The sequence below is a fragment of the Saccopteryx leptura genome, chromosome 2 (genome assembly GCF_036850995.1).
Source record: "Saccopteryx leptura isolate mSacLep1 chromosome 2, mSacLep1_pri_phased_curated, whole genome shotgun sequence".
NCBI lineage: Eukaryota > Metazoa > Chordata > Mammalia > Chiroptera > Emballonuridae > Saccopteryx > Saccopteryx leptura.
The window spans coordinates 314,274,613-314,293,558 of record NC_089504.1 but is presented as its reverse complement, the minus strand read 5'-3'; the positions used below and the strand labels follow the sequence as shown (position 1 = coordinate 314,293,558).

The 18,946-nt window shown below is 47.7% G+C and overlaps 1 protein-coding gene across 3 annotated transcripts in view; it reads right to left on the bottom strand.

The window, feature by feature from the left end:
- TBXAS1 (thromboxane A synthase 1) overlaps positions 1–18,946 on the bottom strand; it is a 132,094-nt gene that overhangs the window by 77,561 nt on the left and 35,587 nt on the right. The window lies entirely within an intron of this gene.

Genomic DNA, 18,946 nt, shown 5'->3' with positions numbered 1-18,946 from the left:
ATCCCTCTGGCCATGGGGATGGACTCACCATCCAGGCATGGCCAGACACAGTATCTCATCTCCTTGGCAACTGTGACTGGTCCACAGGGTGGATACATGTCCCAGTCAGGGCTAGGCAGAATCTTTCATTAGGATGTACATGTGGAGGCTGGGGTGGATGCTCTGTCTTCCTCTTGGAGCTGCTAAGCTGGGAATATATGAACCTAGGGCTGTTGGTGGCCATCTTTCTAGCCCATGGCAAGAGCTCTCTGCAGAAGCTGCTAACAGAGATTATATAAGATAAACGGAGTGTGGAGGAAGTACATACAAAGTCTGGTTCGAGGTTTTTTCCTCTTGCCATCTTCCCTGGATCCTCCAAGCATAAGTTAGTTTGTAGCTCAGTTCATTTGAGTTGGGTTTCCAGCATTGTGAACCTGAAGATCTCACTAACATGGTGCCCCCTTTCCTTTTCAACCCTGGGCATGCCTTGTCTCATTATGTTTCTCCAAATGGACGTCTATAGAGGGTCTGGCCTTAATTGTGTGCACAAGTATGAATGTATTGCAGCATCCTGCTGCGACGGAGGCTGGGTCCAGGGTCACCCAGCCCTGCCACGCACTCAGAAAACCATCTAAGGCAAACTCCATAGACACCCTTCACTCCAGCCTCCTCGTCCCTGAAATATGGGAGGGAAGCTGGCAGTCTCTGCGTTTTGCAGCTGCAGCTGTAGATCCTATAATTCTTATGAATTAAAAAGGAAATTAAATTATGGTCTTAGAATATCAAGTCAACGCTCTGCAGGGTGTGAAGGAACTTCCTATCTTCATGAAATCAGTGAGGGCAGAAGGGTTGAGGACGCTTCTCAGGACCTTTGAGGGACCCACCATCATGAGCCTGTGATGAGTGCTCACTACCTGCCAGGCCTTGTTCTGAGTGCTTTGCTTGTATGATCTCATTTAATCCTCATAAAAAAAAAATGGATGTGGTAGTTGTTATACCCACTTTTCGGAATAGTGGGTATAAACTCTCTGAGGCTTGGAGAGTTTAGGTAAGCTGCCCGAGATAGAGACTTGAGCTCAGTGTGACAGCTTGGGCCCTCGCCCTTGACCATGCTGTCATCTACTCCAACAGACCTGTCCCAGGCCAGCCCCTGCAGAACGGCCCATGTGCTGAGCAGATGTGTGTGAGGAAAAAGCCCGGCTCCCACTGTGTCCATGGTCTTTTAAAGGTGGGAATTCAAAGAAGCTTCCTACTGAATGAACCAGAATCACCCACCAGCCCAATGACCAAAGTAAGTTCTTGCTTCCTCTGATAGTCTCCTTTCGGAGCAAAAACTTCTCAGCCATTTGTGCATGTATATTTATTTATGCACATAAGAATTTGCTTGTGCAATCCCAGTGCACCTGGTTGAAGAGAAAATTGAGGCAGATCGACAAAGTATTATTGCCGACAAAAATAACACTTGTTTAATTAGTCATTTTCTTTTTTAAAAAGAAAAGAAAAGAACTGTCCAGTCAGTTCAACCAAAATAGTTCACAGCTGCCTTCTGGGGAACTGAGGCAGGGTAGATGGCTGGTGTTAGCCAGGGGGCTGCCTGGCCCTGTTCCAAAGACCTGCTCCCATCTGGGGTGACCGAGCTCTAGAGCCTGTTCCTCGGGAGGCACCCACACAGAAGGGTGTCCAAGAGACACAGCTGAACCGATAAGCACATTGTGAAATGGCCCAGAGGGTTCTGTAAATAAATGGTAGTCTCTCCATTAGTTCATTCAACAGGCGTCTTATTCAGTTCATTCTCTGTGCCAGGCACTATGCCGGGGCCTGGGAGTCATCTTCCCAGAAGGACTTTGCAGGAAGATACATCAGATAGCTAACAGGGCATGTATCTGGAGCAGGAAGTTCTGGGCGACTGTTCCTTGTCATCACATCGTGTATCTCATGTTTAAGTGGTTTATAATGAGTGCCTATGACTTTTGCAATAAGAACAAGAAAAAAGGGGGAAAAGGAAATTTCTCCCTGGAGTGTCCCCTCTGGGTCTGTCACAAGTCAGGGTGGCTGTGGGGGCTTGGGTTCAAGGCCCTGCCCTGTGCTTTAACAGCTGTGTCACCTTGAGCAAACCACAACCTTCCTGAGCCAGCTTCTTTGATAAAAGAGGCTGTTATGTAGGTCAGATGGGAAACATTTTATTTTTCTTTTTTGAAGCTGGAAACGGGGAGAGACAGTCAGACAGACTCCCACATGCGCCCGACCAGGATCCACCCGGCACGCCCATCAGGGGCGAAGCTCTGCCCACCAGGGGGCGATGCTCTGCCCCCTCCAGGGCGTCGCTCTGCCGCAACCAGAGCCACTCCAGTGCCTGGGGCAGAGGCCAAGGAGCCATCCCCAGTGCCCGGGCCATCTTTGCTCCAATGGAGCCTTGGCTGCGGGAGGGGAAGAGAGAGACAGAGAGGAAGGAGGCGGGGGGGGGGGCGGGGGTGGAGAAGCAAATGGGCGTTTCTCCTATGTGCCCTGGCCGGGAATCGAACCCGGGTCCCCCACACGCCAGGCCGACGCTCTACCGCTGAGCCAACCGGCCAGGGCCCAGATGGGAAACATTTAATCCACAGTAACATGTTAGGCATGATAGACTCCCCATCAAAATTGAGGGGCCCTGTGCCCTCCAGTGGGTGGGCCACACCTGCTAGTGCCACTTATAGAGAACGAAGAAGCTGGGTTAGGAGTGCTCTCAGAGACCAGATGACATGCCACACACCCCACGCCCCCATGTCAGCAGAAGGACTCTAAGCATGCATCCAGAGACCTGGTTTCCAGGCAGAGACTGAAGGGTTGATGAGCGCCTCCAGCAACCCTGACAACTATGAAACACCAAGCATCTGGGAAGTCCTCGCCTGGGTGATAGTCTGCTCTCCCAGCAGGTTGAGGATATTAAAAGGGTAACTGTGGTCCTGACCTTAGGTCTAACCTCCGCTCTGGAGTCTAGATGTGGATGTGTCAGAAAGCTTAGTGGGCAATGGTGGCCATTGGCTCCCAGAACACTCAATTGTGAGTGTTTGAGATTCTCAACTTCCCAAAAGTTTAGCAAAAAGCTAACTAGAAGTCCAGGGCTGGGAGCGCATGAGTATTCAGCTTCCCCAGGGGCTGGCCCTGGGCTGGCAGCCTGCACCATGCTGTGGATAGAGCATGGCCCGGGAGCCATAGGGCTCTGGCCCTCCCTGGCTCACTGGGCACCATGCTATCTAGTCTGGCATTAAAGCAGGGTGTTTTTGAGTTAGCTGAGTGGCAGAGCAGACTCAAGCCTCTAGGGACACTTTTCTGGCAGAGTTAGTGACAGTCTGGGAGCTGCTTTCTCTGGACTCCCACCTGTCACTCCAAGCAGGGTGTGTCTTACCTGCGTAGGGAAGCCTCAGGGCACTCCTGCCTGGGGGCTGACCCTGAGCTCACATACCCTCCAGGGGTCGATGGACAGAACCAGCCCTTTATCATCCCTTTCCCTCTCTGGGGTGCCTGGGGCCTGATGGACAGAACCAGCCCTTTATCATCCCTTCCCCTCTCTGGGGTGCCTGGGGTCCGTTTGGCGTTAGTCTCCTGCCTTCGTCTGGTAGACCTTTGGTTCCTCTGTTCTTGGCCAGACTTCGGACCTCCCATTCAGAGATGTTTGTCTCTGTCTTTCTGGCTGGTGTTCCTATTTGCTAATTGTCTACAATTGGGCCCTGGCTCGGTTTGTCCACCTAGGACTTTGTATAATGCAGAAGTACCGCTTCCGTATTTAAAACCCTTCAGTGGTTGGTCACCATCCAGCCCTTTGGGAGTTTTCATGCAACGTCCTTCACACCCTGGCCCTTGCCTTGCTCTCTGGCAGCGTCCCTCCCTGTTTCCCGTCACCTAAGCGCCAGCATTGATGACCAACCTAATTTACTGACACCCTCCACCATCTCTCACCTCCGTGCCTTTGCACATGCTGTTCTCCTGGCTTCCTGGAACAGCACTCTTTCTCCTTCTCTTCCCTGGTTAATTCCTGGTGGGTCTCACTCTGTAAAGGTTTGTTTTCTTGGCTGCCTTTCCACTTGATTGCGAGTGCTTTACTCACAGGGCCCTTGTCTCTCAGTTGTCTTTGATGTCTGGCGTTTGCTGCAGTGTCAGGCATGCAGTAGGCTTCCCATCATTTCAATGGAGCGTGCTCCATGTACTGGGGTGTCCCAATCCTGCCACTGCAGGGTCCAGGCCTGTCTCTCACTTGGACCCCTGCAGTGGCTCCCAATACGGCTCTCAGCCTCCAAACCAACTCCCCACTCACGGCCAAATCTAACTTTGCTGAACAGAAGCTGACCATGATGTCCCGCTCCAGATAAACTTCTCCATTGAAGCAACGGGACCGAGCATCCTGACCTGGTAACCAGGGCCCTCGCCGGCGCTCACAGCTGCTGGCCCTGCCTCACTCCCCTTCAACCCAGGTTCCTAAACTTTCTCAATTCATGGCACCCTCATGACTCAGTAAATTTTCATAGCCTCTCAAGGCCAAAAGAAGTCCCTGACACTCTTATTTTTTAACTAGTTAAGTCCAAACTACTTACTTAATAAGTATTTATGTTCTAACAACTTAGTGGATATTTGAGGAAAAGACACATAAATTAAAAGTAGTTTTCACAGTGACCAACAGATGTCGCTGTGTTCCCCATGAAGAGTATCCCAGGAAGCCCTGTGAATTTGCTGTGGCACCCTAGGGTGCCTTGGCACATAGTTTGGGAACCACAGCCACACTGTTGATATATATAGAGTTATTTGTAGTTCCCAAATTGGTAGTTTTTCTCCAACTTTGCACGTGAGTTTTCCTCTGGTCTTCATTTTGTTGTTAGATTGGAAAAGGCTTTGTGACACTCAGGTCACCTGTCCCCTCTCCTGTGGGGCATCCTGGGACCCTTTCCTCTTTGCAGTCTCCATAGCCCTTGTTCCGTTCCTCAGTTAAGTTGCCTCTCACTCTGTGTTCTTGCTGCTCTTTGAGGACAGAGCCCCGCCTTCTTTCCCTTGCATTCCCCCAGAAGCTAGAGAACACCCTGCACGTTCACGTGAATGAGAGGATGGTTTTGAGCCTGACTTTCTGGTCCTGGGCAGTCACTTCTTACCCTCCTGACTTCCCACTTCCTTTGGCTTTGAAGCCAGAGTTGAAACCTCAGAACCTTGTTTCTCTTGACTCACCTTTATCCTCCATTCCCAAAGCCACCCAATCCCTGTTTGTTCTAAAATGTGCGGCCCACTGTTCCTCTTCCACACTGTGGTGGAGGCATCCACTTGTGGGTCTGCTCTACTCCGTGCCTCCCTGTGTGGCCGGGGCAGGTGAGTCTGGGGGCTAGCCGTACATGGCCACCTAGACGTGCAGAACGCTGAGATCGCCTCCCTTCTGCAGTCCAATGGCTCTGCCAAAGATTTCATCTGAATCATGGTTTCCATGATGTGGTGACATTGAGGTGTGATGCTCAGATCCGCCCCAGGGAAGGACTTGTTTAGTTGCAGAGAGTGCAGTCAGCTGAGGGTCTCTGCTTTTGGCTCCTTCAGGGTCTATTCAGGGGCACAGAGCCTCCTTACCCAAGGTCACGCCCTTCCAGGAGAACCTGCATCTGGTGACTGAGCTATGCAGGAGTGTAGCGGTCTGGCCATTTTGTCCTGTTGGGGGATGTCTCTGACAGCTTCTGCCCCTTCCCTTCACAGGTACTGATCTTTATTAAACAATTTGCACCCCAAATTCCATCTCAGTGTCAGCTTCCGGAAATCCACCTGCATCGTGTACCTTTAACCAGCTCAGAAGCCAGTGGCAAAAAGTATAATGATGGACATGCTCAGCCTGGTCACCGAGCCTTTCCATCAGGCGATGACAGTCAACTGAGCCACCTTTGTCCCCATCTCCAGCTGTCAACATCCCTTCCTCCAACTATTCCCACCCCACGGTCTTTCTCTAACCAGTCTCACTGGGGAGAACAATTTTTTTCTCTTCCCTCACCTCCTCGTCATTCATCCTTCAAGACCCTGCTCAAGTACTGCCTCCTCCGAGAAGCCTCCTCTGCCTTCACTGGCCCATGATCCTACGCAGTTTGTGGCTTCAGGTTGCTGGTTCAATTATGTGGTTTTCAGACACTTAACTACTTGGCATTGGTTTTCAGACACTTACTACCACCTGGCATTCCTGGGCAACTTGGCCCATATCATGTGTTTCTTCTAAATTAGATGCCAGATTCCTTCAGGAAAAGAGACATGAATGCTACTTTTTTGGAAGGGAGGGGTGGCCTCTCCCTCTGCTGTCAGCTCAGGGCTCCACCTAGAGCGGAGCTGAGACATCTGTTGAGTGACGATGTGTGGAGTGGGACCAGCAGCATGTCCTTTCAGACTTGGGGGCAACTGGCCTCTCTGTCATTGTGCTCTTAGAAGGCCTGGACTCAGACCCTGAGATGAGTGTGGGAAAGGTCATAGAGAGGGGGGAAGGGGGACACCCCTCCCAAAATGAACCGAGAACTGATCATAAACAGAGAGAGCACTGCTTTTGGGTTAGAACGTGGTGCCTTTGGGCCAGTCCCTTGAGTTTCAAGGTTACAGTCTGACACCTGGTAGATTTCCCAGGTGTCAGACAGACGGCAGGTCTCACTGCCCTTTTTTAGGGACCTTCTTGGCTACAGCTGGGAAGATGCTTGGTTGGTGCAGAAGCGGGTTTCTAAGTGGGGAGAGTAGGGCGTTGATGAGGACGCGGGCCCAATGTCACACACTCTGACCTGAGTTGGGAGAGCTTCTCCATCTGCAGGGCGCAGTAACCCTCCTCATCCTGGTGAGTTACAGCAGTGTGGGCTACTGTGACGCTGCTTCTAGAGCAGAGCTATAGTTAAAGTAGGGAATTAGGCAGCCAGGGGGAAAATTACCTGAAACAAACCTATGACGAAAAACCTCTCTCTTCTATTGGATATACGTGCCCATTTAATTTATTCAGTTAATAAAACGTATTCCCCAGAGGGGGACAGGCAGAGAGGTAAGCTACAAACCAACCTGCCTGCATGAAACACGAGTATATACGTGTATCTCCTAACAGAAAAAAAAAAGGAGGTAGTAATTAAGAGCTATATTGAAGTATACAGAAATCCTGAAGGACACTGAAGATTACAATTCCAGTTACTGTCCTTGGCGCCAATGCAATTCAATAGGGACTAGATAAATAAAAAAATAAAGAGAAAACGAATTCAGAACAGATGTTAGGCAAGCAATTTTTTTTCACAGTAAGAAGCATAAACGTGAAGAACAGCCTCTAAGGCAAAGCTGTTGATGCAAACAGCATCAAGACACTAAATAAATAGTTAGATGGCACTACAGGGACAAAAAAACATTAAAATAGTCATTGGCTGTCCCTGAGTATTTGCGCCTACACAGTTATGCCCAGGCATGTAGATTCTCAGGCACTGGAGGGAATTGTGTGTGTGTGTGTGTGTGTGTGTGTGTGTGTGTGTGTGTGTGTAGTGGTGGGGGTCCCTGTTGCATAGAATACATGTGGAACATATATTTATGCAACAGTATATAGTAAGATCTCTTCTCAACAAATGATACATGGACTCAGAATATGAATTAAAGGGCGTGAGGAAAGCCAGAGCCAGTTCTGCAAAGACGCTGCGGCTAGGGGAGGGGCCCCAGGCCGCGGGAGGAATAAAGTGCTGTTCTTGGCTAGATGTCAGCAAGCCGAAGAAAGGAGAATTTAACGGCAAAAGAATTTTAGACCCAGGTGGGGAGACACAGGAGGCAGAGAAAAATAAAAATTCATTAAAGCACAGATTATGGTGTTTTAGAGACAGAAGGGATCTTCAGGGTGGTGATTCCAGCCCAGCACCCCGCCCCCAATGTCAGAGCTAGGAAAACAGGTCCAAAGAGGTAAGGTGACGATGCGGTGGATGCCACCAGGACACGTGCCGTCATCCGAGAGCTGCCCCTTAACCAGGGGGAAGGGGGAGGGCCCAGAGAACTCCTCACCAGCGTTTCTGAGGACCCATGTGTGGGACTAGTAAAGGTCCCTCCACAGCTGGCCAGGGACAGGCTCCAGAAATCATCACTCTCCCAGGGCGGGATCAGAGGAACCAGAATTTGAACTCCTGCTCCTTGGGCGGGCTGCACTGATAGAGGCCGCTCAGAGTTCCTTTCGCACAGCAGACCTTGAGGCGGGAGCTCAGTGACTGTTCAAAGAACAGCTGAGCTGAAACCAGAACCCTGATCTGGCTACCAATCCGGTGCTCCCTCTGGCACCCTCAGCCAGCCCCCAAAAGTAAGGCTAGGGGAGATGAGACGTGAGCTAGCAGCCCAGTAAAAGCCCAAAGCGTGGCCCAAGTGATGGAGCCCCCCCATATCTTGTGGGTCCCAAGATGGCCTGACACAGTCATAAATCAACTATACTTTTATGGGCTAACTGCTGAATTGATGGAGCACCAATGGGGAAAGATTACAGAGCCCCCCCACCCAAAGCCCTGATTTTAGGAGGGCAGACTTCCCCCACTACCCTTTCCTGATGTCCCAGGGAAATCATACTGATGACCAAAATCAGCAAAACAAGACCTTCCTGTTGTTCGAGGTTTCCTTGGGGACACATCTATCCTGAATGACTCTTTTCATCATGCAGCAACTATTTACTGAGCACCTGTGATATGTCAAGCACTGTTCTAGGCACACGGGAAACCAGAGCAAAGAAGAGACAGAGTTCCTGTCCTCACAGAGTTTGCGTTCTAGCAGGAGAGCAGGACAACCAACAGATAATGACATGACCTGTTGTCAGGGCCGATGTCCTAAGGCAGGAGCGTTGGGAGTGTCCAGGGAACAATAATAAGGGACAATAGAACAGAAAGGCTTTGGATTATTAAGGAGAACTCACATAGGTCTACTCTCACTGCCTACTAAACTATATCATTCTCCAACTGAAGTCACTTATGTTTACATACAAATTAAGGATAATATGATCAGCCCTCCCGAACTTGCAGGGTTGTTGGGATGGTCCCATGAGATACTGTATTGAAAGGACAAGACTCATCCAGAGGATGGAAAGACTGCTAGGGATTGATAACATTCACTAAGTGGCCCCAGAGAACAAAGATATATGTTTCTTACAGTTATAAAAGCAAGATATGTAGCCTATAGAATTTGTGCACAGGTCCATAAAGGGCTTTTAGATTTATTTATTTATTTATTCATTTTAGAAAGAGGAGAGAGAAAGAGAGAGAGAAGGGAGAAGCAGAAACTATCAACTACCATATGTGCCTTAACCAGGCAAGGCCAGGGTTTCAAACCAGCGACCTCAGTGTTCCAGGTCGATGCTTTATCCACTGTGCTGCCACAGGTCAGGCCATAAAGGAGTTTAAAAAGATGTCCACAACAGGTTCTGGCCAGTTGGCTCAGCAGTAGAGTGTCAGCCCAGTGTGTAGATGTCCTGGGTTCAATTCCCAGTCAGGGCACACAGGAGAAGTGACCATCTGCTTTTCCACCCTGCCTCCCTTCTCTCTCTTCCCCTCCTGCAGCCATGGCTCAGGGGGAGCAAGTTGGCCCCAGGTGCTGAGGATGGCTCCATGGTCTCACCTCAGGTGCTAAAAATAACTCGGTTGCTGAGCAACAGAGCAATGGCCCCAGATGGCCGGAGCATCACCCCATGGGGGCTTGCTGGGTAGATCCCTGTTGGGGTACATGTGGGAGTCTGTCTCTCTGCCTCCTCGCTTCTCACTTAAGAAAAAAAAAGGATGTCCTCTCCAGCATTGTTTGCTGGAAGCCACTGAGTGTCACATTCTGGGAGAGTGGATAGGTAAGATGGGTGGGGAGAGCCCTGCACAGGAGCAGTAGTTAAATGCAATAGACTCGGTGGGGACAGAGACACGATGGATCTTGACAACATAATGCTCAATGAACACACTAAAGAACAAAATGAGATATGACACGACTGTTGGCATAAGCTAAAGATGAGCACAAAACGAGAATGCACAGTTTGCAAGAACATGTATCAGAAAATATACATGAAGCACAGTTGGGGGTGTCGTTGAGGATAGGAAGCAGACTGTGAGAAAAGTATGGGAATAAAAGGAATAAAGGCACTAGCAAAACATAGCAGTGTGTTCCCAGTGCTCCAGGTGTCACAGATGCACACGCACACGCACACGCACACGCACATGCACACACCTGAACCACACCTGGAAAAGGAGGAAATCAAAATTATTGGTTGCAACATTGATAATTCACAGTGGTGAAGTAAACTATTCTCATCAATGGCTTTTTTAAAAAATGTAGAATTCTTTAGGAATAAGATGTCGCTACATATCAGATCAGCATTTTCTCTCAAAGCCTGCTCTCTGTATTCTAGTCCCAAGAGACATCCCATAAAAACAAACCAACAGAAACGGTCTGTGGTCAAATAAACACCACATACTCAATTTCTCGCTTGGAGGTTTCCCAGGCACATTATGCCATGAAAGGTTCTGAGAAGTTTTACAATAAAGAGACCTGTGTCTCTTTGATCAACCCAGTGTTTCCAGCACTTGACCAGGGGGAATCCCCCCTTTATTTTTCCATGTAGTGATGATTGTTATTGGAAATGGTCCAAAGGGTGCACTGTAGGAAATGCCACGTTCGATGGCTGAAGGCTGGGAGGCTGGGGGTTCCAGGTTCCAAGCACAGCCTGGGACTCATAACCTCTCCTCTCCTCCTAATGTGCTGGGTCATCCTTAGAGGGCTGGGTCCCTAAGCCACCTTGAACCCAGTGTCTCATGCATTTGAACCATGGTGTAGATGGAACTGTCTTTTCCTCTGCCATGTTCAGCCTCCTCATGATGGCAGGAATGACCATTCTGTCTGCAGAATTCTGAGCCAGCGTTGGTGACTAATGTTGGCTCATCTCCTATTCCTTACGATCAGTGAGTGTCCAATTCTGCTGCAGCAGGACAGTTCCTACATAACATTTTTCTATTCTTTTCCTTATGTTTCTTTTAAAAATATTTTTTTTAAAAAACTTTCATTGAATTTATTGGGGCAACATTGGTTAATAAAATTACATAGGTTCCAAGTATATAATTCTACACTACATCATCTAGATAGGATATTATGTGTTCACCACTCAAAGCCAAGTCTCCTTCCGTCACCATTTATCCGCCCTTTTCCCTCTTCTACCTCCCCCTCCCCCTTTTCACCTGGTGACCACCATACTGTTGTCTGTGTCTATGAGGTTGTTTGTTTGTTTGTTTAATCCCTTCACCTTGTTCACCCAGCCCCCAACCACCCCCCTCTCTAATGCTGTCAATCTCTTCTCTGTATCTATGAGTCTGTTTCCTTATGTTTCTGATGATTCAAATCACTGCAATCACTCCAGTGGGCTATTGGAATGGTTGTTTGTTTGTTTATAAATTCCATCCTCCCTCCACCCCTGGCCTTGCCCTTCTCTACTCTGGGTATCTGCATGGCTGCCTGCAAGTACCCCACTTCCTCAGCACCATTCCTTAGGTCTGTCTCCTCCCCTGCCACTGCCAAGGTTGTCCTCTCTATTGGTGTCCCAGACGTCACACCTTCCTGGCACACCCTTGGCCTCTACTCTCCCGTGTTTTATTTCAGCCCAAGCCTCTAAACTTTCCCCCAAACTTATGTGCCGGTCACACAGGCCACCTGCCATCTCTCTTGTGTTTGGGCAGCGATGGAGCCTCTCCCAGTGAGCACGCTCAGTGCAGAAACTGTGGGGACAAAAGGGAACTAAACAGGTCCCCTCCAGCAAATGGTCACAAAGCTGGGACATGTGCCTGTGACAGTAGCAGAAAAGCTGTGCTAAAGAAACACAGAGAGAGAGAGCAAATAAGTTACAAATTGCAAGGACGTGCTGTTGACAGATTACTTGCAGTAGGAAGCCCAGAGATGAAAAAGCAGGTGCCAGGGAGGAGAGAAGGAGAAGTGGAGGCCCAGGCAATAAGAAAGTAGAAGTCAACGCGTCCCAGACGGAGAAGACTAAATTTACACGAGATGTAAAGGCCACAGTGACATAGTGGTAAAAAGGAACTCAGAGAGGTCTGAAAGCAGACTAGAAAAGCAAAATGTAAATTGTAAAGGGTTTGGCAGAGTGCGAGATAAGGGAAGAAGGGGCCCTGGGCGGGGGCTATTGGGAATTATTAAAACAAACTGAATTTATGGTGCACTACAAGTGTTTGTTGATAACAGGGCTGGCCTGGTGAAGAGCATTCACTGGCTTATAGTCAACAGGAAGTTGGGGCAGAATTGCTGGGAGCTGTGTCTTTCCATCAGAAATGTGTGGTTCACATTGAGCAATCAGGTTCCAGAGCACAAGACGCTTAAATTTCTTCAGGAGTTCACTTGTCAAGGCTTGAAGGCAAGGAGTTATAGCCACTCAGTCATGGTCAAAGGGGACAATAAAGCATTGCTATAAAGTGTTCTCCAAATGTAACATGGTCCAGTCGGTACAAAAAATAATGTGGCAGTTCCCCTCCAAATAAAAGTAAAACTACCACACGATTCAGCAATTCCACTTCTGGATATATACCCAGAGGAATTGAAAGTGAGCTCTCTAAGAGACATATGTACACCCATGTTCACAGCAGGATTGTTCACAGCAGCCAAAAGGTGAGTCAAACGGATAAACAAAATGTGGCATACATACATGTACACTAGAATATTATTCAGGCTTAAAAAGGAAGGAAACTCTAACACAGGCGACAACATGGGTGAATCCTGGGGACATTATGCCAAGTGAAATAAGCCAGTCCCAAAAGGACAGCTACTGTAGAGCAGTCAGATCTCCAGAGACAGGAAGCAGAAGGGTGGTTTCCAGGGAATAGGGAACAGGGGAGATGGGGAGTTTGTATTCAAGGGCCACCGAGTTTCAGTTTTTCAGGATGAATAGAATTCTGGAGATGGATGGTGGCGATGGTTGCACAACAATGTGAATGTTCTTCATGCCGCTGAACTGTTCTCTTAAAAATGGTTAGGATGGTAAATCTGTTGTGTGTATTTGGTATTTGTTGTATGTTGTGTATATTTTACCATAATTTAAACCATATTATCCTTCAGCCAAATGTTCTCCATGCCATCCTGAACACCTGGATCAGCCGGGAAGCAGGGGAGCTGTTCATCCCACAGCCATGGGTTATAGAGCCCCTCCTGCTGGCCAGGTTGCAAAGCGTGATGACCCTTTCTGCCTACTCAGATAAAATCTTTGTAGGTGTCAGTTTGGGTTCTCAGGCCCTGGAAACTGGTGCTCATTTACAAGGATGGGTGAAGGAGGGCGGAACTCAGGGTGCTGAGTGGCCATTGAGGGTGGGAGATAAAGCACCACAGTGGGCTCCCAGACAGGGAGGAACGGGAGTTGCGGCCACTTGCCTGTGTGATGTTCTAGGGGACCAAACTCTAGCATAGAACTCTCAGATTTTGGGGAAGCACTTACAAGTCTTTAGTCTGGAGCCCTAGCCAGTTGCTTCAAGTGTCATCCCAGTATACAAGGTTGTGGGTTGGATCCCTGGTCAGGGCACATAGAAGAATCAACCAGTGAATGCGTGGATGGGTGATTAGCAAATCAACATTTGTCTTTCTCTTTCTCTCTCTCTCTGTCTTTCTCTAAAATCATAAATTTTAAAAAATTTAAGAATCTAGGTTGGAGTCTTTTGGAAAGATCCAGTGGCAATGTCAGTTATAAGACACAACCTGTGGCCCTGGCCGGTTGGCTCAGCGGTGGAGCGTTGGCCTGGCGTGCGGAGGACCCGGGTTCAATTCCCGGCCAGGGCACATAGGAGAAGCGCCCATTTGCTTCTCCACCCTGCCCCCCTCCTTCCTCTCTGTCTCTCTCTTCCCCTCCCGCAGCCAAGGCTCCATTGGAGCAAAGATGGCCCAGGTGCTGGGGATGGCTCCTTGGCCTCTGCCCCAGGCGCTAGAGTGGCTCTGGTCGCGGCAGAGCGACGCCCCAGAGGGGCAGACAATCGCCCCCTGGTGGGCAGAGCATCGCCCCTGGTGGGCGTGCCGGGTGGATCCCGGTCGGGCGTATGCGGGAGTCTGTCTGACTGTCTCTCCCCGTTTCCAGCTTCAGGAAAAAAAAACAAAAGACACAACCTGTGGTCTGGCAATGAACCAGAGAATGAACTTGAAGAGTAGCAGACAAATTTCAAAGGAAAGTGAAGTCTCTGGTGGTTAATAGGCACCAGGTACAGCGTTGGCAATGGAGGCGATGCTGAGAAGTAACCCGGGGAGGACCTGGATTCGCTTCCCGGGGTCCTGCCATTGAAGGCACTGGTCTCAGTCCAGACCTGGACGCCCACCTCTCCTGTAGCCTGAGTTGTACCAGTCAGTGCTGATGGGAATTGCAACACAAAAGATCACACTCATGCACGTCTGCTTAACACGCAGTATAAAGCCATCCACCAGCCATAGGCTCAGGGCAGAGGTTAGCAAGTTCCACTTTCAGCAGAGACAAAAATAGCATCATGTGCTCACAGTGTCTCCATAGTGGTTAGTGTGGGGGGAAGCAGGGGAGCCTGGGGAACATGTCAGAGAGTCAGGCCTTCGTAAAGAGGCCAATAAACCGAGAGCCTTACCCAGAGTGGGAAACTTTCATAGAGTAGGATGCAAAATTCTTGCAATTTGGGGCAAGGTTGGAAAGACGTTGTTATGAGCATGGTCTTGAGATGCAAAGGATAATCAAGGAGATCTTAGTAGTTGAGTTTCCATGAGCTGCCCCAGGCAAGTCGACTCCAAGAAAGCCCAGCAGTGCATGGCTGAGAACAACTAGACAGGCACGGCCATAGAAATGTTACACATAAGACTGACCAGGAATAACTGGGTATATAGGAAACAAACCAAACTCTAAAAGAGTCTGAGGAAGAAAAGAGAATGCGGTCATTTAATGAGAAACTTGGATTATTCCAAATTTAGTAGAATTTCAAATGTATGTGTGATGGTATATGGCTTATTTATTTTTTTAAATTTATACTATATATCTAGAGCTAATTAGGTTTAGACATTTAGATACCTTTGCCTTTTGCCCAATGTGTGTAGCAAGATTCAAAACTGTAGGTTTTTGCTGTTGTTTTTTTTTTTTTTTTACTTATTCAAGAGTTCTGAGAGCATGTGCAGAAAAAGTTTCTTTGCTCACAACATAGTGATCAAAGAAGAACTTTTAAGCTCCGTAAAATTAGGAGTTAGTTGCTTCTTTGAATTGGGTAGTGATTTTGTTTTTTTAAGTGTGAAATTAAAGATGGGTTGTCACTCTGCTTTTTGGATAGAATGGGAATGCTATTTGCGTTCTTGATAAATTTGGGTTAAGAGCTGTAAGACTTGGCTAGATGTATACGGTTCTTGAGATTATCTGTGCGAAAGCATTCTCGACGGAAGAGATATGTGTTATGCCATGTGTCATCTGGACCCGCCTCCAGATGGGAGAAAGCCTTACTTGGCAAACGCCACTGTGATTCAGGGCTGTGTTACATAACTCTGTTTTGCATTTGGGTTGAACAACTTGGATTTGATGCAGGTACAAGTCAATTAAATACAGAATTCATTACTCGAAAATATTAGCTAGAAGTAGAGCTCATATGCGATTTTAATTTGAGACATTCTGTTGTTTGGGAACACATCTGTTGCAGAGAGGGTGTAAAGAAGTTAGTGTTGCCTCATTTGATCATCATTCGTGAGAATGAGCTCCCTTCCACCGTGAGCTTGAGATACCTGGTGTGTTCTGGAAACACACACCAGGGAATGCAGAACTGAACATCTGTGGCTGGCCTCCCAGCCTTCAAGACCGTCCACTCCTCCCAGCTGGGTGCATAGCACCCACCATCTGCTGTCCCAGCCCATTCCCAGAAGTGGAACACCCGACAACATCCTCAGTTGCCATCTGTCCCAGCCAGGATGGACATTTTGTCCCCAGCTGAGAACAGGGGTTGGGTCTGGTTTCTGAGCTGTGGGTCTCATGTCATGCTCTAAGGCATAAGACTGAGTCTGCAGGTGATTTGTCCTGTGGGCTCATCTCCCTGAGATTCCGCTCCTACTCCTGCTAGACTGGCTTCTCAGGGCCCAGAATGCCTTGTCATTGGGCCCTCACACCACTGCCAGACCTTCGTGATTCCTGCTTTCCTGGATGCCTGACTGTTGCCCAGAAGCACCTCTGTGGGCAGCTTTCTCCTGGGCTGTGCACGGCTAGTGCTTCCTAGAATGGACAGTGTCAGTTTTTCACCCTTCCCATGCGTGCTTTGCTTATCAGCTGAGCCTGCTCCGTCAGCACCTGCAGCCCGGTCTCTTTCCACCCCTTACCCACCCCAGCGAGTGGGCTGCTTCCAGTTCCTAGGGCGTTTCCTCCGGCTGCCCCACCCTCTGGGATAAGCAGCCCACTGGCCATACCTCACTGAGAATGGACACCCATGCAAATTATTTTGATATTGACACTCAATGCAAAAAGTCAGGGAGAGACGTCTTAAATTGTGGACTAACTACTCTATTTTGGTAGTAAGCTTTTCAGCTTGGAGGATTCTGGGTTAAGGCTGGGAAGTGATTATAATGGTATTTGAACTTGTGATTCTAAAGATGACGAGGGGAGGTGCTACGGGGCAGCCAGCACAGGCCTGTGTCCACAGTCAGGTGCAGGAGCCCGTTTCCAGGGCAACAGGGTTTCGGTCCAGGTTTGACCTCACCTGCCAACATGGGCTTTTGCTAGCTTTTGTGAGTGGTTTCTCAGCATCTTAAACCACAATGGGGCAAAAAATGGGGCTCATAAAAATGTTCTAGGGTAGACTGTTGGAGTTGAGTCATCTGTCTGTGGTCATCTTGTTTTGAACTGGAAAGGACTTCACATATCATTTGGCCCCTTGCTTTTCAAATTGCTCATTTTGACTCACTAGTGGTTATGAAACCACTTTAATGGGGTGTGACCAGCTTATATTTGCTTTTTTGTTTTTTTCATGAAAGAATCGACTAGAATAGATCAAAGTATGTCTTTTTAAAATTTATGTATTGATTTCAGAGAGGAAGGGGGGGAAAGAAAGAGAGAAACATCAATCTCTTCCTGGATGTGCCCTGACCAGGGTTCGAACCTGCAACCTTTGCATATGGGGACAATACGCTAACCAGTTGAACTATCTGGCCAGAGTAAAGTGGGTCTTATATAGTGAATAAGTTGTGAAACTTTTATTTCAGGTGCGTGTATGTGTACGGGATCACAATGTAAAGTATATTGTTTTCTGAGGCTTATAATTAATTAAAGTGTCAAAGCCACTGATATAATCCAAATTCCCTCATTTTACATCTAAGAACACAGAGACTTTGAGAGGAGACATGGTTGGCCTAAATCCGGTAAGCTAACAAGTGGCAAGTAGAGAGTTGGAGCTGGAACGTGAACCCCAGTCTCCCACTGTAAGTCACCATGCTCTGTTAGGTGTTTTGCTCCCCGAACAAGAGGAATTAATACAGGCTCTTGATCTTTTAAGAGTGTGAGTCACAAAGACTTGGCCAGCAGCAGTCACTGAAATATGCAGCAACCGTACCAATAGGTTGTCACAGAATGAGGGTGGAGGAAAGGGAGAGGTGAAATAGAGGAAAAAGAAGAGGTCAGAAATGCAGAAAAATGGGTCAGCTTCAGAAAGGCCTAGCAGGAAGGCTAGGGAGAAGGTGGTCTTAAGCCGTCAGTAAGAATGGAAGCTTGGCAGTAATCTACTGTTCTGTATAACAAGAGACCGTGATAGGGACAGGCAAGGTGAATAGTGTATTAAAGGTTCATTCAAGAAAAGTGAGGCTCTAATAGATTCCCTCTGTCCCTTTTGGTCTAAGTTGCCTATTTATCGGAGAACAATTGTTCCTTTGATAATTCTACCTATTGGGCTACACATTTGGATTGGTGATAATTGTCCTGTGTGTTTCTGATGACAACTTTCTTCCTATTCTTAAGCCTAAAAAAAAAAAAAAAATCAACCCAACATGTCAGGGTATTGGTTTTTATAAAATAATGTGCTCCCCTAAAATGTAGTGACAGTTGAATAAACACTCATTTTAAATGTGCCCTTACAGGCCATTCATTAGCGATTAATCTTTTTGACCAGCAAGCCTGTTGATATTTAATTCACCGAATGCTTCTCAATAATTATAACATACAGACCATCAGTCTCATATTAATTTTGGTTCCAGATTCCCATTACTTGAACTGGTGAGTCTAAGCTTTGCTTTCAACACTTTCGTGAAAGACTCAACTTTTACAAAGTTAGGGGACCCAAATATTGCCCCCAGTCGGGCCTCATAGCAAAGTTAGGATAATCTAGGATTTCTGTGTAGAATTCCATAGTTTCAGGGATAGATATTGTGTTTTCTCAATGATCGTAGCATGTGCTTATTTACATCAATACCTCTTGGAACTGAATTGCATTTTTAGGTCCAATACTTATTAAACGAGTCTCGTTCCAAGGCATGCACTCCACATTAGCACCAGAAAGTTCAAGTTCGACTGCTGTGCATCAGTGTCTGTGACACTTTCCTGCAACTGTGGCTTTATTTCCACCTAAGTGGAAAAATCCCACCTAAGTTCTGACATTCTTAAACATCTATGATCCCATTGAATTCAATCCATTTTAAAAACGATAACAATCTCCCCATGTTGGCAGCCCAGTGTGAGTCTGAATACGTCTATTTTCTTACACAAATCAGCAATCACCTACACCACCCTATCCTCCGCCACATTCTCAAGTCCAGTAAGTTCAAGTGTCTTGTTGTCTTCTAAAGAGCAATCACGTGACACAGGCTGACAGGCTGAGTCCTTTGGAGCCCTGTAATTCCTAGAGTTCTTTTTTTTTTTTTTAATTTTAATGCAGTGACATTGATAAATCAGGGTACATATGTTCAGAGAAAACATCTCCAGATTATTTTGACATTTGATTATGTTGCATACCCCTCACCCAAAGACAAATTGTCTTCTGTCACCTTCTATCTGGTTTTCTTTGTGCCCCTCCCCTCCCCCCAC